This window comes from Tupaia chinensis, unplaced genomic scaffold, assembly GCF_000334495.1.
Source record: "Tupaia chinensis unplaced genomic scaffold, TupChi_1.0 Scaffold000266_1, whole genome shotgun sequence".
NCBI classification, from domain to species: Eukaryota; Metazoa; Chordata; class Mammalia; order Scandentia; family Tupaiidae; genus Tupaia; species Tupaia belangeri.
The window spans coordinates 766,755-786,481 of NW_006159746.1; positions in this window are offsets into that span (position 1 = coordinate 766,755).

A 19,727-nucleotide genomic window follows, 5' to 3' on the forward strand; every position below is an offset into this window, starting at 1 on the left:
GAGCTAACGAACCTTTAAATATTCAGCAGTTAATTGTTAAATCATGACCAGAAATAAGTCAAAACATTTTCATATCTATAAGCAATTTCATGTTCCTATTAAATGTAGTACAGTAGATGAGTCAGAAATTTAGTGGTTATTATTTGAGAAGATGCAGACAACAATGAGACAGGTAGTTCCTGTCATGATACAGCCCAACTAGCTCACCTCCCCAGATCCTGCACTCTGGACCCAAGAAAGATGCTTTTCTCACTGACCTTTGCCCTGATTTCCTGGAGTCTTGTCTAAGCTACAAATCTCATGCTTGTTACCTGTATTCCTGAGTTTCTACCATCTGCCTAATCCTAGACAAGGGTAACCTCACTGTTTCTGCTCTTTTATTTGCACTGAGTTTGTATCAAACATCCTGAACTTATTAATCTGTTAGAGTAATAACTAATTCATCATAAGAATATAGCAAGTCTGCTTCTCCAAATAGTAGTACCTCATCAGACTATGTCCTAAACTATATATTATGATCCTTGATTCAAAGAAATTCTCCCCCCAGATAAGCAAAAGAGTGATATACAAATAGGGTTCACCAAATATCTAACAGTAAATTCTTGGTGATTTGGAAAGTAGCTGAATCAAAAAAACTTTCCATTGGGTAGAAAGGTGGAGCTACTTAGCAGAGAAGTACAGGGAAGATGCATCCGAGCATGAAGTCTCAGTGGGAAGTCAAACCACCAGCCAGCATGTTCTTCATGAGATGTTCCATGCAGAATCCTTCCAGCACAGCAAAGGAGAAACACAGGGAAGCTGGAGGTGAAAGGGCAAGCCAGCCACACCAAGAGCCAGTAAGGAGCCTCAAGGATTGATGAGAGGGAGCAGATGAAAATACAAGGTAGAACAAGGCAGGTCATGAGTAAACAAGTTGACCTCAAAGATTAAGTTTTAAAAGGCTGGAAGGTGGCACAACTATAAAACATGACACTCTGTGAAGGTGACCCAGATGGAAGTATTCTAGGTTTATGTCTAGAGACATCCCTAAGTATGCTGGGTATATGCATGCCCATGATCCAGAGCTGGCTACACTGGGGACAGATCATGGAGTCAAAACCCTATTGTGGGTGCTTTCTCCACCTATTGCCCATGGAAGAAATATTTTTTTTTAAAGATCAAGTTTTTAATTGTTGATAATAATGGATATGGTAATATCTTCGACTAGACTGTGTATCCATGCTTGGAAAATCCACTTTGCGTACCATAATGATACATAGTAATAGAATGTAAAAAAAATAAATAAATAAACAGGAACAAAAAAGGATCAGGTTTTTTTTTAAGGTATCTTCTAGAAAGTTTTATTGGTTCAGTAGAGTTTATAACTGCTTTGGATATCTTTTCCATTTGAAGGAGTAAAAGGTCTGTACAAAAAGTTTTTTATGGAAAGTGCATATTATTAAAAAACTATGTGTGGATTTCACTTTTTTGCACCAAATTAAACATGTACTTTAATCCCATTTTGGCATAATTTTTTTGTTTTTATTGCCAGTGGGCATGTGTGCTCAATCAGAGAGGGACAGAGAGAGAAAGCACCTTCTGGTGGGGTGAGGTGACCCCACCATCCGTTTTCCTCTCTCTCCAAAATGTTACAATATTGCACACACTTGCAAACACACCAGGCATGTTTTTCAAACCCCCCTAGGGTCAAAATTTGGACCACAGTTGCACATGTGAGATCTGGATCTGTACACACGGGCTTAACTACAGTGTTACAGGAACAGCCCTGCAAGAACTTTTGGAAGCCCCCTATATATTTAAAGTGACACAGAAATGACCATGACAACAAAAATTGCTGAAACACAGTAACACATACAATGATGTTTTGAGAAATTATTCATTCATTGCCTTATTTAAAGCAAAAAAAATTAATTATTTCAACAAAGGTGATCACACTAGAAAATGATTAAAAAGTTACCTCAAAGTATAATTTTTTAAGTCAACAGGAAGACCCATCTTCTCAATAATGAAGGCCAAATTGCTCAAGTGTTCTCTTTATTTTAGCTAGTTAAATATTCTGTGAATTTCTTCATCTAATAACCACTTACATATACTTTTTACTTCCTCAGATTGCTACTTTGCTTTAAGAGTAAATAATGGCAATTCAATAGAAACACATCTTTCAGAATCTATGAAGCACTTTTCTGTGCATCATCTCAAAAGATCTTCATGGTAAACTTGTAAGGATATTATCTCCAGTTAGTGGTTAGCAATGCTGAGTCTCACAGATGTTAGTGTAGTTACTTAAAACCCTAGTTTTTTCACTATAATAATTTACATTCACCTTACTTTAGATATAACATATTGTAATAGTTCACTGTCTTCCTCATACTCTCCATCAATTCAAACCACCCTGTGAACTGATTTTCTGTCTAATTTTTCTTAAATATATCCCTCTTCTTGTTCTTGTAAACCCTCTACTCTAGGCTACATCAGGTTCCACAGACATACTAAGCTTATTCTCTCCTTGTTTCTTTATTCTCCTTTCTCACCCTGCTTAGAACATCCTCCCCCTAATCTATTCCCAATAATTCACAAGACAAGTCAAGACTCTTTTCCATAAAACCAGTCATCTTCTTTTTCTATTATAGTCTGAACTATGGTATTTAATCCATATGTCTCTAAACTGTTCATCAAATATCTCTTGTACATGATTTTTCAATTTTTAAACTGTTTATTATATGCCAGACACTATTTCTTGAGTGCTTTGTATAGATTTCTGCATTCATGTTTGATAGCAATTCTACAGTAGATATTCTTATTAATTCCTATGTTATAGATGAAGAGATTGAGAGCCTGAGTATCTAAGTCCAAAGCCACATAGCTAGAAAGTATTGAAGCAAGAATTACAATCCAATTTGACTGGATTCACAGTCCTTTCTCATAAATACTATTCTACACAACTATGCCTCAGAAGACAAACCCTAGGAAAATAGGTGGTCACCTACATGACATGTTTGAAAAACTCCCACCTCCAAAAGAATCTATACTAATTTGTACTATAAGAGCCTTATTCCTTTTTTAATTAAGGTTTTAGTCCTTGTTAAAAATGGGAGTATTACAAAGATGACTCTTGTTTTAAGGTTTACCAGATACTTTATCTCAGCATTAATGGTTTGTGAGAACATTCCCTAAGATGTGGAGAAAACATGGAGGAGAGTGAGGATAGGAAGAATCTACCACCAAAGGAGATAGGAAGAGGATAATCTTGAAATGAAGGACCGAGGAGCCTAGAATAATTGCCCATTTACTGTCTTGGCATGGCATGGCATGGCCTGACTCTGTTCCGAGGTAAATTGCACACTCCTTGATGGTAAACCTATGGCTTCTTTAGTCTCTGCACATGTATAGAGAGCAGAGCACAGGCACCCTGGTCTAAGCAGCATTTCAGAGCCAAGTTGTTTGCTGTAAGTTTTGTTTGCTTGATTTTTACCTTACAAATTACCACAACTACCCTTTTTGTTGTTGCTTTCATTTTTTGCTTCACTTTTTATTCAATAAACCAGATGGGGAAACTCAATGTATATGATCGTAAATGCAGAGCTCTTTTGGTTGAGTTGAGGGAGCAGGGCTGGTGTCCCACTTTACCCTGTTGCCTCCACACAGATTGAAATCACTATATTCTCTCTGTGGACTCCTAGGACAGAAGTATGGTTTGAACAGAACTGATGCTCAAATTGTGCACATCACAAAAGAGAAACCCAAAAGGTCAAAACACGGGGCTGAGTTCTCACAGCAGAACTGGAACAAAAATTCAGGTCTTTTCTGCACTGTCCTGTATTTCCTCTAAAGAATCACATCCAAGGGTCTGGCATCATCCTGCTTGACACAACTCTGTTTGATTACACAACATAACTCTATTCTTAAGTCATTTGACTTCTACCTTGATTCAGTATAGCCAATGCCTGCAATTTTCTAAAATTGGACAGCCCTTTGAGAATAAGAGAGAGTTCTGGAAGCAATTCCTGTGAGCAATTTTACATGTTTTAAAATTATTATTAAAGAGTTAAACTTATAAAGGAAAGCCATTGAGGAACACTACCATTCCAGAGCAAAAGTTGAAAGTAGGTCCAACGTTTCTCACTTCTTCTGTCTCACTACATGGACATATCAACACCTGAGTGCTCTGTGCCAAGGCAGGAGGTCCAGATTACTGTGAGAAGAAGTTATCTTCTCTGCACTTCCTAAATGCATTCTGTGATTTCCATCCTAATAATAGAAATCTACTCTAACTTCAGTCATAATGAAGATTATCCTATATTCTTAAAACAATCCCAGAAGGCAAAATATCATTCTCATTATAAAGACAAGAAAAAAAGCTAGACTCAGAGATCCTAAGTAATTTACTCTAGACTGACTCCACCAATAGTATTTGGATCTGAAGAATTTCTGTGTAGCTATCAAACCATACTAAACCACATTGCTTAAGTTAGATAACATCAATTAAATCAAGGAGTATTTCCATCCTCTTGAGTAGGAGGGATCTGCCATTTGGTATCTTGTTGAGCTCCAACATATACCATCCATCATTTTGCAGAGAGAATATGGAAGGAGATTTAAGTCAGACTGCCTGTTTTGATTCATGACTTTGCCATGCATCATCAGTACACATTGAGCAAATTGTTTAACCTCTCTGTGTTTCAGTTTCCACATCTGACAAATGAGGTAATAAGGGTATCAATTTCCTCCTGTTGTTGTAAGGATTAAATAGAAAATAGTTAGGGTAGTATACAAAACATCAGATGCACTAAAAATGTTAAGTATTGTTATATTTATTAATAAATAATAAGGTTCCCATCCAAGCAAACCCTTCATTTATCCCCTGTTCTTTTTAGACTGCAGGACAGTCAAGAAAACTCCAGAGTAAAAGAGTCCTTCTTTTGTGTTTATTTATACTGATGCAAATTTTTCAATGTCTTTTTAAAAGGACAGTAAAAAATCACACTAATTTTTAAGATTTCTGAGGAAGATTAAAATATGTAGTGTTATATGTTGTTAAAAGAGTATTTCTTCCATGGCTCATTTCCTCCCCCACTCGCCTTGGACTCTCAGGTGTGTTGCTTAGGACTGTGAGATGATCTATACTCCTCCCCAGACACCTATTTTAGTGAAGGGTCTTGCCTTACAGCAGGCTGTCTCCAGTTGCAAGGCTTTACAAGTGAGACCCGTGGCTCATCACCTCCCCTACTCCACAATGGAGTCTCAGGACTTTGGAGTTTTCCAAAGGTGCAGCGCTTTGTCCGAAATTGAAGCTAAGCTCAGGTGTTCAGCCTCGGGCGCACCTGTTCTCTAGAAATGGGGAGGACTTTGGGTCATCCAGGACCAGTATCAACAGTGCAAGGTGCTGGTGAGCAATGGGGAGGTAGAGCAGAAGAGAGAGAGCCAATTGCTAACTTTCACATGTCTTTGAACACTCAGTAATACCTCAGGGAATTCAGGAAGGCACATATAGATCACCAGATGACTAGAAACCATTACAGAGACATAAGAAATATGAGCAACCAACAGAATGTCTCTTCCCCAAGGGAAAACATCAATTCCTCATCGCCCACAAACAGCACAATGGAACTTGTGGAAATACCAGATAAACAATTCAGTATATTTATAGTGACCAAACTAAATGAGAATCAAGAGAAAAGAGAGAACGAGTGCCAGGAGAGGGAGAAGCCCTTTCACAATTTGAAAGAAGAAATAGACACGATAAAAGAAAATCAAATGGAATTGTTAGAGATAAAGAATGTGATACAGGAAATTAAAACCTCCCTTGAAAGTATTAAAGCAGATTAAAGGAAAACTATGCTCTAAGCTCCATCTTCTAGACTCCTGACATATTCCAACAAGCACAGTGGAGGAGAGATTTTGTCACAGAATGACCAGAAATACCACAGAGGCACAAGAAACATGAGAAACCAAGAAAATATCTCTCTCCTAATGGAAAAGAACAATCCCTCATCATCCACAGGCAGTACAGTAGAACTTATGAAAATGTCTGATAGAGTATTCAGAATATTCATAGTGACTAAACTAAACGAGAAGCAAGAGCTGAGATAATGAACTCCAGAAGATGCAGGAAAAAAGAGACAATGAGTCCCAGGAGGTGTTGGAGTTCTTCCATGACCTAAAAGAGGAAATACACACCATAAAAAGAAAAAATCAAATGGAACTATTAGAGATGAAGGCTGCCATTCAGGAAATCAAAACCTCCCTCAAAAGTATTAAAAGCAGGTTAGTCCATGCAGAAAATCAAATCTCAGATGTTGAAGGCAAAACCTCTGATCTAGGGGGAAAAATAAATAAGAAAATAACCCCCCCCAAAAATGAGAATACTATACGAGAAATACTAGATAGCATTAAGCACCCAAACAGGACCCTGGAATATGATAGAAAATGGATGAATATGGAAGATTTGTTGCTGAGTAAAGCAAGTCAGGCTATGAAAGAGAGACATTGTATACCTCCACTTAATATATACCAAATAGTCACACTCTATGGTAGAGACTGAAAGACTGGAGGACATAAAAGCATTAAAAGTTGTTATGGATACTAGAGAAAGAGTGAAAGGGAAGAGTGTAGGAAAGGAAATTTGGGGGGAAAAAAGGAGAGGTAAGACATGTAGGACACAGGTATGGCTTATTATCTGTCGATGAGGACATGTATAGAGTTCTCAACTGGGCTAGACTGAAGTGTATATCATGCTGGGTAAAGTCTCTTTACAATCTAAATGATGTATGGTGATTAAATGTATAAATATTAATAATAATAAATAAAACTGTGAATGGCAAAATGAAAAATAAATAAATAAATAAATAAAGCATTGTATTTCTGCTGTCCCACACACACACACAAAAGTTTCTGCACAGCAAAAGATACAGTAATTAGTGTGAACTGACAACCCTCAGTATGGGAGAATATTTTTGTAAATTATGCCTCAGATAAGGAACTGATAATCAGAATGCACAGGGAAAACAAGTGACTTTACCTGAAGAAAAAATAAAAAAGAAAGAAGAAGATTAACCCAATTGAAAGATGGGAAAATGAGCTGAACAAAAATATTTCTAAGGAAGACATATAAATAGCCAAGAAGCATGTGAGGAAAGGCTCAACATCCTTCATCATAAAGGGGGATGTGGATTAAAATTACAATGAGATATCACCTAGCCCGTCAGAATGGCGAAGATTAAAAATACAAAAAATGATAAGTGTTGGCAGGGCTCTCGTGAAAGGGGAACTCTCCTACACTGTTAGTGGGAACGTAAATTGGTTCAGCCACTGTGAAAAACGATATAGAGGTTCCTCAAAGATCTACAAATAGAGCTACTGTTTGATCCGGCAATCCTACTTCTGGGTATATACCCAAAGGACAGGAGAATTTTCAGTCGGAAAACTACTTACACATTGTTTATTGCAGCATTATTCATGATTTCTAAAATATGTGACCAACCCAAATATCCACAAACAGATAAATAGATTGAAAAAGTGTAGCACATATACTCTATGGAATACTATTCAGTTATAAAAAACAACAAGACCCTGGGATTTGTTAGAAAGTGGTTGAATATGGATGATTTATTGCAGAGTGAAGCAAGCCAGGTAATGAAAGAAAGATATTGTATGTCTCCACTTAATACATACTGACTATCCACACTCTATGGTAGAGATTGAAATATTGGAGGAAATAGAATAGTGAAATTAGTTATGGACACTGAAGACAGTGTGGAGAGGGGGGAAGGCAAGAGTATAAGGGAGGAAATCAGGGAGAAAAAATAGAGTGGCATGACAATTGTGGAACACAGAAATGGTTTATTACCTGTTAATGATAATGTGCATAATATTCTCAACTGGACAGGTCTGAGAAGTATTTCATGTTGGGTAAATTGCCTTTACAAGCCAAATGATGCATAGTGATCAAATGTTTGAAAAAAGTAATAATAATAATAATAATAATAATAAAATGAAACATTCAAAATAACTTTAAAAAGTGCATTTCTTTTAAAATACGTATTTTAAAGGAGTAGATAACAAACTCATGACAATGAATGTTTTACTGATTCTAAGTCACACATATTCACATTTCTCAAACTGGGATTAGGACTACAGAAATTTAATTTGCTTTCTTTCATGTCATAGGAAGGATATGATCTACTTCATGAAGGTGTTTGAAAAATAAGTGTGTTAATGTGGTAATGAGAGTAAACACATGTGACGTTTTTTGGCAAGACACATATTTGGTTTCACTGATAGCCATTTTCTTCTTTATTTCTCCCTCTCTCACTCTGACAAAAATCTTACTGAAATTAAAACTCATGAAGATAGTTAGAATGTCTTTAATTCCTTTCTTGAAAAGCTAGATTTTAGCTCCAAGCAAGGCCTCCTTAATGGCTCAGAGAGGAGTTACTGCACATGCTTATTTGAACATCATAGATAACTTCTCTGACGCATTCACACGTCTTTACTACACTCTAGTACAATATAGTATACAATGTAAGATAGTCTCGTCCCCAATATTTGCATCTGTTTCTCCTAATGGAATGTATTGACGTGTCTAATTTTAATAGTTATTCAATTACTTTTCAATGGAAAAAAATATAATGAATAAATGTTTCACAAACGATCAGGAACTGTCCCTAACTTGAGAAACCATACATAGTACTTAATCCATATGTTAGTAGGATGGAAAGAGAAAGGAGGTATCCTTTTTTTTTTTCTTTTGTTCTATCTAGAGAGATTTTTGCTATAGGGCAAATATACTAGTTAGAGATTTGGAAAGACAGAGAGAGAGGAAATGAGAAATCACCACCCAGGGGAATGCCACACCGCAATCCCTTCTCCTCCATTCTCCTCTTGGAATTTTGGGCATGCATGCACATGAGTCCTGTGTATTTCAAGCCTCCAGATCCAGGACTCAAAACCGTGGTTGGCCGTGTGGGAGTCCACACCTTAACTACCTACTGGCCCCGGTATCCTATTCTTACAAAACTATTACCCTTCTAGATGTAGAAATTATGTATTCTGAAAGAATTTATAAGATTTTATTGTATTTAAGAATTGCTTTTATAATAAAATAATTCAGCCAAAAATATTTTATGCTAAAGTTACACTAAACTTATTTTTATATCAAGAAATTAAGACAATTGCTAATAAACTGGTAAACCAACGGTTCACACATATGCCTAATTCATGAAGTCTATAGAGTTCTGTACCTTAGTTGTCTCAATAAAAATCTATACACAAAGTATTTCATAAGATGATTAGGTGCCAGTAGCTCAGGGTTTTTTTTGCTCAGTTTTATTACTTTCGATCTGTCCATAAATTCACTTTAATGCCAAACGCATATCCTTAAAAGCAACCAAGTACTGGCAATTTCAGACTGCTTTCTAACAATGGTTTTCTAAAATATCTGTAAAGCACAGTATGTTGACTTCTGAATCCCATCAATGTTAGAACTACTAGAGGGACAATCTAAAACTGGTTTCACTTACACTTGACTAAAATTACATGTAGATTTATGATATATTACAAGACATTATCTATTATATGCGTTAGAGTTCAAACACGTCCACATTTGCAAGATTCTCAGAACAGTGAGAATAATTAGTCATGAAGAGAGGGATCATTATTTACATAAAATCAATGTTTGGAGAAGTTAATTGACTTCTTTAAGATCGCAGAGTTAAAATTCAGTAGTCCTGGCTTGTAGAAACCTCACTCATTTTATTATAACCAAAATGCTGTTCCTGATCCTGTGATATCATTGGCTACTTTCTTGAATTCTTTGCTAATAGCTCCTTATCTAGAAAACAGTCTTTGGTTATAACCATAGGTCTGTATGTGCAGTATTGATATAGTTTCTCCTTTAGGTTTGCTATAGTGTGTGTGCACTCCCCATGGGGGTTGAAAGGAGAGGAGAGAAAGTGAGGGATCACCCCGCCCCCCATCCCAGGGCGAATGGTCATGCTGTGGTCCCTTATCTGTCATTCTCCTCTTGGGATTTGGGGCATGGCATACATATGCCCGGCATGTTTCTTGAGCTGCCAGATCCAGGACTCAAACTGCAGAGTGGGCTATGTCAGATCTAGCCAGATCTAGCCAGATCTAGCGGACCTGCAGACTGCATCACCATCTGTACCAAGTATGTGTTTATCATGGACAACAATTATTTTGTAACATCTAAGTTTTATAGACCTATAAAAATGGTGATGTATATAAAAAGTACAGATAGTGAGTAAGCCAGTTTGTAAATATTGTTACAATTGATAGAAAAGATACATCTTGGACCATAGAATAGTTGAGCCACTTCTGAGCAGTGTACATCAGGACTTGTCCCTTAGGTTGGCAGCAGAGGGAAGAAGTGTAAAAGGAAAGATAGATGCAGACCTATTCCTGTTTACACTCTGAGGATAATCATTGATGTATGTGCATCTCTTTTGGATGTACTATGGGGATGTACTGAGTAATCGAATGAAACATCTTACTAATATTTCAATAGTATAGAGTTGATCATGAATGCTCTCTTAGCAAACATCAGACTTGAGTGTACCCTGTTGCTTTATGTCTTATTTTAAGTTGAACATTAAGGGAATACAATATTCTAATCATAACCGCTGATGCTTTTTTTCTAGAAGCCGGTTGCCAATTGTGTCTTCTGTGAAATATTTGTCCACAAGAAAGGCAGGACAACATTTTTCTTGTAACAGATTGAGTTGATATAGAGTGTTCCTGATGATCAATATAGAGCTTTGGGTCTTTGAGTTGGTAAATACTCATGATGAGTGAAAAAGTGTGATACACACTGTATGTGCGATCTCAACCACTTAAAACTATATATTGTGTGTATGCCCAGACAGAGGCGGGAAGGACACAGCCAACTATAAACTGCTTGTGCTATGGATGACTCCGTTCTTTCCTCCTTGTGTTTTCAGTTTCCCATACTGTATATGTTAACATTTTAAAAATAAATGTTACTTAAAAAGAAAAAAAAAAAAAAAACCTGCAGAACACAGATTCTTTTCATGTGCACATAGCCCAGTAACCAAGACAGATTATATACTGGGCCTTGAAACAAGCCTTAATATATATAATTTTTTTTTTTGGAGAGGTTTTTAGTATAGGGTGTGTGCACTCACCATAAAGTCAGAGAGAGACAGAGAGACAGAAAGCGAGAAACCACCCCCTCAGGGGGTATGTCCACGCCACAATCCCTTCTCCTCCCTTCTCCTCCATTCTCCTCTCGGGATCTTGGGCACACACGCACACGCGCCCAGTGTTATTTTAAGACACCGGGTCCAGGACTCGAACTGCGGTCGACTACATGGGAGTCCAGCGACACAGCCATTACGCTAACTGCTGGTCCTAAGCCTCAATAATTTTCAAAAGACTGGAATCTTGTAGACCATGTATGGTGACCATAATAAATTAAAAAGAAAAAAATGGGGGGCCAGCAGGTAGAGTAGTGGTTAAGGCACTGGACTCCCACATGGCTGACTTCAGTTCGAGTTCAGGACATGGTGGCTTGAAAATTATGCTAGAGAGAAGAATAAAGGAGAAGGGCCTGCAGTGTGGCCATTCCCGCAGGAGATTTCTTATTTTCTCTCTCCCTGCCTCTCTCTGTCTCTCCAGTAATCACATGCACTCTGTAGCAAAATATCTCTCAAAAATAAATTTTTTAAATGGGCAATAGGTAATGCAGTATTTAAAAGGAAATTGATAGGTTTAAATCATCTAAAAACCTAGGAATAGCAGATAGCATAATGGTTAGGTGGCTGGACTCCCACATGGCTAACCACAGTTCAAGTCCTGGACTGCACTTGAAACTCAACCTGGGCATGTGTGCATGTGTGCCCAAGATCCCGGGAAGAGTGGAGAAAAATGGATTGTGGCATAGCCATCTCCCCGGGGGGGTGATTTCTCACTTTCTGTCTCTGTCTCTCCAGGGAGCATACGTACCCTATAGCAAGAATCTCTCCTAAAAAATTTTCTTTTTAAAAAATTTAAAATCTTATCATTTAATTTACAGCATGAGCAGTTAGCAAAAGAAAACTAAATCAGATACATGGCAAGTAGAATCAATAAAAAATGAAAATAAGATCAGTTATCAATAAAAAAACACTAAAATTAATAAAAATCCTAGGAAACTAATAAAGTCATATAGAAGCACAAATTACCAATATTAAAAGTCTAAAAAAGACTTACCTACAAATCATACAGACACTTAAAAACAATGAGAATATCACACAAATTGTATAACAACAAATTAACATAAAACATACAAATTCCTTCATAAGTTATAAAAACTAATTCAGGGACAAAAAAATTCCGAATACACAAAGTGTCTTCACAGAATTCATGGAAAATGTATATTACATAAAAACTATGTTTGGATTTAAAAAATGTTTTGCTCCAAATAAAATCATACTTTAATTTTTTTCACAGATGTTTTTGAAGTCTCCTCATATGTCTGAGTGTGTTGTGTGTGTATGTATGTGTGTGTGCATGTATATATGTACACACATCCTCTAGTGAGACCATCTGCCTGGAGCTTTCTTACTGGGAACATATTTGATCACATCTATTCTCTATCTCTCTCTCTGTCTCTCTCTGTCTCTGTGTGTGTGTATGTGATATGTATATATACTATATATAATATATGTGTGTGTGATATATATCTTCACACACATATATATAGAAAGAGAGGGAAACAGAGAGAAGAGGCATGATCAAACATGTTCACAATAAGAAAGCTCCAAGAAGACTGTTTCACTAGAGAATTCTAACAAACATTTTTTAAATAATTATTTATTTTATTCATTTATTAATTCATTTATTTATTTATTTTAATCTGACCAGAGAGAGACAGAGGGTGAGAGTGAGAGAGAGAGGAAGTGAGAAAGCAAGCCACCAGATTCAGGACTCAAATCCTGGTCAGCCATGTGGGAGTATCCAGCACCTTAACCACCACGCCACATGCTGGTCCCTCTAACAAACATTTAAGAGTAAAAATTTTGGGGGGTGGGGAGAGGTTTTTGCTATAGGGCATGTGTGCTTGCCAGAAAGACAGAGAGAGAGAGAGAGAGACAGAAAGTGAGAAATCACCCCCCAAGTGGGGATGGCCACGCTGCAATCCCTTCTCCTCCATTCTCCTCTCAGGATCTTAGGCACGCTCGCACATGCACCTGGCATGAGTTTAAGCTACCATGCCCGGAATTTGAACCACGGTCGACTAAATGGGAGTCCAGTGACATAGTCATTACGCCAACTGCTAGTCCCAAAAAAGTATATATTAATCTTAGACAAGTTGTTTTAGAAAGTGGAGGAAGGAACTCTAGGTTGCTTTATTTGACCATAAAACCATCATTTAAAAACCTCATAAGAAGGTAATTAGTATCCCTCACAAACATAGATGAAAATTCTTAACAAAATATTAACAAATAAAATCATGATCAAGTATAGTTTATTCCAGGAATTAAGGCTGATTTAATTTTTTGAAAATCAACCCTGAAATTGGACCTTTAAACATGTAAGAAGGAAAAAGAATATATTTAACAAAATTCAACACCCTTCAATCTATAAAATATTTTTTAGCAAAATGTTATAGCAAAAAAAGTCATCAGTGTGATATAATAGAAATCTATAAATCTACAACTAAGATTGTAATTAATGATGGAGTACTAAATGCTTTCCACAGATAGGGTGAAATCTAGTATATCCACTCTCACACCTTGTATTCAAAATAAAATTGGAGAATTTAGATGATTTGTCAAGACAAAACAACAAAATAAAATGGATAAGCATTGGAAAGGAAAAGCTGCACTGCCTTTTCCAAAGTTGACATGATTATTTATGAGAAAGTCTTGAGAAATTTATGAGAAATATTAAAAATAACTATTAGAGCTAAATGGTCAATTTAGTAAGTTCATAGAATATAAGCTCAATATGTTTCTCAGTATTAGAAGTACAAATTGAAAATGAAAATTCAAAAATTCTATCACAATAGCAACAAAATAATAACATTCTTGGAAATAAATTTCCAAAAACATGTGCAAGGGACCAGCAGTTAGAGTAATGGCTATGTCACTGGACTCCCAAGTAGTTGATAGCGGTTCACATACCAGACCTGGAGGCTTAAAACTCATGCAGGGCACGTGTACATGTGTGCCCAAGATCTGAAGAGGAGAATGGAGGAGAAGGGATTGCGGCATGGCCATCCCCCCTGGGGAGTGATTTCTTGCTTTCTATCTCTCTGTCTCTCTCTGTCTGTCTGGTGAGCGCACGCACCTTATAGAAAATCCTCTCCCAAAAACAAAACAAAACAAAAATATGTGCAAGACCTCTATACTGGAAACTATAAGATATTTTTTTCTTAGAGGTTTTTGCTATAGGGCGTGTGTGCTCGCCAGACAGACAGAGACAGAGAGACAGGAAGTGAGAAATCACTCCCTGGGGGGGATGGCCATGCCGCAATCCCTTCTCCTTGTTCTCCTCTCGGGATCTTGGGCACGCACACACGTGTGCCCGGCGTAAGTTTTAAGCCACCGAATCTGGGATGTGAACCACGGTCAACTACATGGGAGTCCAGCGACATAGCCATTATGCTAACTGGTCCCAAAACTATGAATATTGATGAAAGAAAATAAGGAAAAATTACATAATGAGATATATAATATTTGGTCATAAATTCAAAGATTCATTATTAATATTATGTTGATGATTATAAAATTGCTCTATATACTTAATAAAATTCTAGGGATTATATTAAGGATTTGGGGAAAAAGCATTAACATATATGTGGGAATAAGGAAATATAGAATAGTGAAAAACACAATAAAAATAATGAGATTGAAGGAGTCACACTACCTAATTTTGAAATTTACTAATAGCTACAGTAATTGTGATATTGACATAAAGACAAAGAGATCATTGAAAGAATAGGAAGCACAGAAATAGACACATATGTATTATCACTTTAATTTTTACAAAGTTACAAAAAATTCAATTGAGGTAAGATAATGTTTCACACACTATCCAAAAAGCTCCAGTAAAGACAATATTAATAAGAAAGAGCAGAAGATTAGAATAACCAGACACTTCACCAAAGAAAATTCTTAAATCGCCAATAAACACATGAAAACGTGCTCAATAGCATTAGACTTACTAAAAATGCAAATTAAAATTTGAAATGAAATACCATTTTATACGGTTGAAATCGGCTAAAATTGCTAAAGATTGATTATACCAAATGCTTGAACAGATGTGGGACAACTGAAAAATTTATATATTATAGAGAACAATGTAAAACAATTGAATTACTTTAGAAACTATTAGTTCAAAGTCACCCAAACTTATTCTACCATCCAGTAACTGCATTTCTAAGTATTTACTCAAGAGAAATGGAAACATATTTTATCACAGAAAGTGGTGCAAGATTTTTTTGTGGTATCTTTTTTCATAATAGCCAAAAAATGTCTATCAGAAAGAAAATGGATATACAAATTATGGCATACTTGAATTAAAAAAAAAACACTAATCGACAGTAGCAAAGAATGAATCATTACTATATGTTAATCTCAAAAGTATTATGTTAGATAAAATAAGCCAGACACGAGAGTATATACTCTATAATTCCATATTTATTAAGTTCAATTCAAGACTAAATAAATAATAGAAATCTGAAAAATTCCCTACAAAGGGTGAAGTTGACTTGAAGAGGACATAAGAAAACTTTGGGGAGGGGAGGCAATAGAAATGCTCTGCATCTTGGGCCAGCACATGGCATGGTGGTTAAGGTAGTTGTGTCCCACATGGCCAACTGCAGGGTTCAAGTCCCAACCCTGCCCTGTGGTTTAGAAAATGTAGTGGGTAGGTGTGCATGCATGTCTAAAATCACCCTTGAAGAAAAGGGAGGAAGCAGGATTGTTGCATGTGGTCATCTCCGCACCCTGCCCCAGGGTGATTTCTCACTTTTTCTACCCCTTCACGTTCTCCACACCCACCCCCAGCAAAAGCACATACATACCCTATACCACAATTAAAAACAAACAAACAAAAAACTGTATCTTAATTAGGGTAGTAGGTGTTTTCATTCATTCTTTCGTTTAAAAAAATTATTTTAATTGTAAACTTGAGATACATATATTTCACTGTATAAATCTTACTTCACTAAAAATATGTATATAAGTAGTAAATATAAATGTAGCTTGTACTTAGTAATGGAAATAGTAGATGAGAAGTAATTTTCTGGAATAGTGAAAATTGGTTTAACTGACCATTGTATAAAAATTAGGTATTAGTGGAGCTAGCTGATGCTGTAGTGGTTAAGGCACTGGAATCCTGTATGGCTGACCACAGTTCAAGTCCTGGACCCACTGGCTTGAAACTCACTCTGGGCATATGTGCATGCATGCCCAAAACCCTGAGAGAAGAATGGAGAAGGGATTATGGTGTGGCCATTCTTCCTGGAAGGTGATTTCCCACTTTCTGTCTCTCCATCTTGCACTGGCTCTCTGAGCACACACTCCCCATAGCAAAAATCTCTCTCTAAATAAAAGAAAAAATTAGGCCTCAGCTACCCCATTTAGTGCCCAGAGTCTGCAATACACAAAAAGAGTGACTAACGTTTGCAAACAAATGCTTAAGTACCTAAACAGAAAGACAGTGTGATTAGGGGGAGAAATGTTCTTTTGATTTTCATTCCCACCACAAAGGACAGGCCTTACCTCTGAGACCTACTTGGAAATCCTCTAGCTAATACAGAATAACATCCTTAGTTAAGGACAGACTAAAGAACCCCAAGAGTTCAATATCCAACTGGAACAGCTACAAGTATTCAGAAAGATATTTCTTTCATTACTGTTTGCTCACTGTACATCTCTAATTTATAAGAATCCCTTCTTTCTCAGGCTTACATCTCCTCCTGTACTTTTAACTCAGATCTCACCACCTTAAGACAATGTTCCAGCAATTTTTAATATATCTTCTCTTGCTCTCCTCCTCAGTCTCTTTCTCTAGTAAGTCCATCCAACCTAAGTAATAAATATGTTACGGTCGTCTTTGTTGTAAATGTAAAACAAACAGATGAGGGTTGGACAGTGGTGCAGTAATAAAACACGATGCATCTGAGAAACTGGAATACATGGGAAGGGTCCAGGTTCACGTCCAAAGACCTCCCTGTATACACCAGGTATGTGTGCCCATGATTTAGGACTGGCTAATGCTGGGGGTAGAGCAAGGTGTCAGATCCTATCTGTCTCTCACTTGTGGAAGAACTAGAAGAACTTCAAAAAGTAAAAAAAAAAAGCAAAAGTGAAAGACGGCTTGTCCTTCCTGTACAGCTCCTACCTCCTTAGGCCATCGCACCCGCTGTGTAACTCGTCAGAAGCCTAACAGGACCTGTTGTCTCAACTTCCTCAAGAGTCCATTCATCTCTATCCCCTTGCCATTCAGTTACAACCCTAGAATTCTACCGAAACTTCTCTTTTATTGGACACAAACAATATTTGTATAAAATCTTAATCTTCCTCAACCTGTCTGAAGACACTAACTGCTTGCCCTTCCTTAAACTGTTGACTTATTTCCATGATAACACAGCCTGCTGCAGTCTCTCTTTGGCAATAGCTATCTCTCTATATATGACCACATGATCAGAACTGGGCCAATACGGTTCTCTCTTGGGAATCTGGAATCAGAATATGGAGACTCTGGTCATGTCTTTTCAGGAGTTCCAAGAAGAAAGTGACCTAAAGCTGTGATCCGAGCAGTCAAGGTTGAATGCTGTAAAAACTGAGTAGTGAAAACATATTTTCAGGAAAACAAAAAAACAACAACAAAAACACAGGCAGGGAGACAAAAGCAGAAATAAGAGACCAGATAACTATAGACGGGCTGCCGTGGTTTCTCATTGATTTCTAGGTCAAGAAATGGGAACATCGGGAATTTATTCTACAGTGTGGTAAGATGTCAGTTTAAGTAGGTTTTCTTCTTTATGATAAAGCTCTAAGAAATGCCTTCACTGGCCTCTTTACGCTTCTCAGATTTTTCTTCCTTTTCTTCTATCTACCAAATCAATTCATCTGCATCTATCCTCTCTTCTTTGTATTAGTCCCTACTTGTCTGTTGAGTATTTTGGTCTGAATGACCAATATTTCAAACTTGATATTTTCAAATTCACCTTCATTTATGAACTGCAGTGTTCTCTCACTTTCAGGTAGATTATTTATTAACAAAACCAGAATTCTTCTAGTTAAAAAGACTGAAGTTCCAGGTTCACCATTGGTTCCTCAAATTGTTTAACCAATACTTGTAACCATTTTCTATATTCCATATTTTATTTAGAAATTTCCTTTGCAATTTCTCTCATTCACCTCCTTTTCGTTCTTAGAGCTATCTCCCCAATTCATGACCTCATTAAGGTTCACGTGATGTCATTACTTTCCTTTAGAAAGTAAAAACCCACAAAAAATTAACACTTTCATGTAGATGCTTAAGTATTCCAGGCATACTATACACACTTTAAAAACTCAGGTTCACTTAATCCCCTCCACACTTCTGCACTTGACTCTTCATATGGATTCTTAGCTGCTCTTCTCACCTTGCTGATCGAGCATAACTCTAGATGTGTCCTTGTTCTATAGCAAAAGTGAAAATTTTAAATTTTAATGAATGTTGCACAGCATGGCAACAGACCAGAATTTAGAAGCTTGCACATTTAGTATCCTCCCTTCCTTCCCCTTTACAGCATTAGATCCACTGCATTCTCCTCGCACTAAGGAACTTCACTTGATTTTAATTCTTGGATGAAAGCCAATTACTTAGGCTTCAAAGCACTCAAGCAAAATGGGTGTGGCACTTCAAACTAAAATTTTAATTGTTTCACACTAAACAGAGCTGCAGTATCATCCTTTTCCTCTATCACAGGGTACTTTTCAAGTAAATCCATAAAGATAGTATTTCAAAACCTCTAATAGAGAGAGACATCTTTTAAATTTTGCAGCAAAGATAGAGAACATTTCATATAATAGTAGGTACTACACATCCGTAGTAAAGAATTCAAATATCAAGTTCAAGTTTTAAAATTTCCGATTTTTATTATGGAATATTAAATTATGCAAGGGAAGTTACTTCAGTTTAAAACAGTAATATGCTTAGAATAAGCGAGCTCTTACCTCAAAGAATACCTTTAGGAATAAATAATCACAAGAGATATGGCTGGTAACTTGATGCATGGCAAATATAGGTATAGTGAAATTGAAATAATAAAATATAAAGTAATTTAGAAGAAAATTATTATAGAAATTTCTACATTTATAATAGCTACAGGGTTAAAAATACACAATATCTGCTAATCCAAAGCCCTTTCTCACAAAGGAAGACAAACCTTCCCTCCCATAAAACCACATTAAGCCTCTGGTTGTAACTTTTACTTAGGCCTTTATAAGTGTTGTAAAACAAAGACCCAGAAGTATGCTGAGGGAAATTAGAGAGACTAACTGGCACTCAAGAACAACAGTCTGACAATTTTCTAAAACATCACAGATTTAAAATCAAATAGCGAGAATAATCTTCTGATGAATCTCTCTGCCTTAGGAAGAAGGACATAAAAAATGTATCCCAAAGAGCATAAACTTTCTTTTCCTTTTTCTTTTCTTTCTTTTTTCTTTTCCTTTTTTTTTTTTTTTTTTTTTTAGTGTTTTTTTCTT